Source organism: Penaeus chinensis, chromosome 11 (genome assembly GCF_019202785.1).
Source record: "Penaeus chinensis breed Huanghai No. 1 chromosome 11, ASM1920278v2, whole genome shotgun sequence".
NCBI lineage: Eukaryota > Metazoa > Arthropoda > Malacostraca > Decapoda > Penaeidae > Penaeus > Penaeus chinensis.
Genome location: NC_061829.1, coordinates 23,126,975 through 23,129,474, shown reverse-complemented (window position 1 = coordinate 23,129,474; position 2,500 = coordinate 23,126,975). Strand labels below are relative to the sequence as shown.

The 2,500-nt window shown below is 32.7% G+C and overlaps 1 protein-coding gene across 2 annotated transcripts in view; it reads left to right on the top strand.

Annotated features, from left to right (window-relative positions):
• The window catches only part of LOC125030745 (zinc finger CCHC-type and RNA-binding motif-containing protein 1-like), a 10,477-nt gene that overhangs the window by 1,023 nt on the left and 6,954 nt on the right, over window positions 1–2,500 (top strand). The window contains exon 1 of one of the 2 annotated variants that reach the window (XM_047621002.1): window positions 1,972–2,078. The exons of the other annotated variant lie outside the window; for it this stretch is intronic. The gene's annotated coding sequence lies outside the window, so the exon portion shown is untranslated. Of the gene's footprint in view, window positions 1–1,971; window positions 2,079–2,500 lie in introns of those variants that run through there. 2 annotated transcript variants of the gene reach the window in all.

Here is a 2,500-nt window from a genome sequence, read left to right as displayed (position 1 = left end):
ACTTCTGCTGAATGGAATTTTCCCGCCAGTCTGTTCTCACTAAGTATATTATGCAAGTTCGTCGTTTGGAAATTCGTAGTCAGGAACGAAAGTTACTATGCGATTATATTCTGGTAATGGTTATTAGTTATGGAAAACACACCATATCTATAGCATACACACACACACACACACACACACACACACATATATATATATATATATATATATATATATATATATATATATATATGTGTGTGTGTGTGTGTGTGTGTGTGTGTGTGAGCGCACACACAGACGCACGCACACACACGCACGCACTCACATGCACGCACTCACACACACACACACACACACACACACACACACACACACACACACACACACACACACACACACACACACACACACACAGACACACACACACACACACACATACACACACACACACACACACACACACACACACACACACACACACACACACACACATGTATATGTACGCACACACATATATACAAATATGTATATATGTACATGTATATTCATATATATGCATATCCATGCATATATGTATTTATATATTTATCTAGCTGTCTTTCTATATATATAAAAGTTATATATTATACATATGTATATATGTATGTCTATACATATATATTATATATATATATATAAATGTTTATATATATACATATATATGTATGTATATGTTATATATATATATATATATATATATATTATTATCATGATTATCACTAATAATATGATCACTGTTATTATTATTATTATTATTATTACTATTATTTTATGTCAAATTGTTTGTTCCCCTTTAAATCATGGACATTGTCCTAAATGGGACCACCTCTCGAAAACTGGACTGTAGGAAATGCCCAGCATGACATGAAGACGAGTTTCAGGTCCTCCCTCTCTGCCTTCCAACGGATTTGTTTGTTATTTAGGTACACCACAAAACTGACATGTGGTAGAAGTAAAAATAATTGTCCAATGGCCTGGTAATTTTTCAGAGATGCTTTATACTAACAGTGAGTGTAAAAATAATAATAATAAATTGTACTCACACTTGATACTAGAAGGCGACGGACTTATATGCCCTCCCGGTTGCATAGTTTTTAGATTTGATAAAAAGCGAAATATAATAAGTAGAATGATGTTCTGAATGTGTTACTTTTAAAACTGGAAACACTATGCATTGTACGTGCTGTGCTAATATACGAAAAAATGAAGAAAACGAAAAGAAAGGATGAAAAACAAAATCAAACTGTTAGTAAAGGAAATTGTGCATGATATCTCTCCGGGATTCCCAAAATCTAACTGACACTCACCATGTAATTTAAGCCGATATCCTGAAGTGAATATCTTCAACGAACACCAAACGCAATATATGGGATTTCCACACGACAAACACTAAAGGCACAAACGTGTCGAAATCTACATCACATCAACAACAAATTCAGAAAAAAAAAAATCGCTGGCTAATCAACATTTAAAAATTATCCCAATGTCATCTGAAATTTGACGATGAAATCAAATTTCAATAAAAAAGAGTCTTGTTGAGATCACCCAAATGCATCATTTTGGTACATTCAATAAGTCTATAACATGGAAATGAATTTAAGAAAAATAACCCAATATCAAAGAAGTGTCTTCTCACACTTAGTATGTCATGCTTATTATAAAGTATACAACTAATGGATTTATTATTTTGAAAAATAAGGTTCATATATAAACTCTCTGTCACGTTTTATTCAACAAATTATATTTCTGAATGTAAATAAGAAACACATGATTGCAGATGCTAACGACCATAAATTACTGATAAAAAGGAAAAAGTAAAGAAAGAGAAGAATGAAACGTATAACGTAAATTTCCCTTTCTTCCCAAAACGTTCTTTTCCGGTGTTTTGAATGTTACTTCCTATCCTGTCTTTCTTATCTTCGTACTCCTTACGTGCCATTTGCTAACTTTAGGTGCAAAAGAATAAACTCTGGTAGACTAGCATGAGTGATTCTGTTCAAGATAATGCTGACCATAGCACCAGTATTGTAGAACTTATAAAATATAAGAAATTAACAGAGGTGAGAATGACTACCATGTGATCACTACTAATATTTCTCTGTTGATAATTGCATCGTTTGCTTTACTCTTCATGTTCGAAATTACTGAATCTAGTTAATGATTAATAGATTATCCTTTGAGCTGTGCCATGTCTATATATGCTTTCTTATCTTTATTGAGAGAAAGCGTCCACAACTCGTAGGGTTAATCTTTTCTGCTAATGCAACCATTAAATCACCCCTTTGATTCCCATTAACACCACCAACGTCTCCAGTTGTAATTTACGCACTTTCGCATTAAAGTTGTCGACTAGTAACATGGATGAATTATCTATAACTTCCTTAATACCATCAAAGCATTATTTAGGGCACATACTTCAATAATTTTGCGTAAATCTATCTGAAAGCTACAGTACCATTTATATTTCTACTGATTTTTTGGT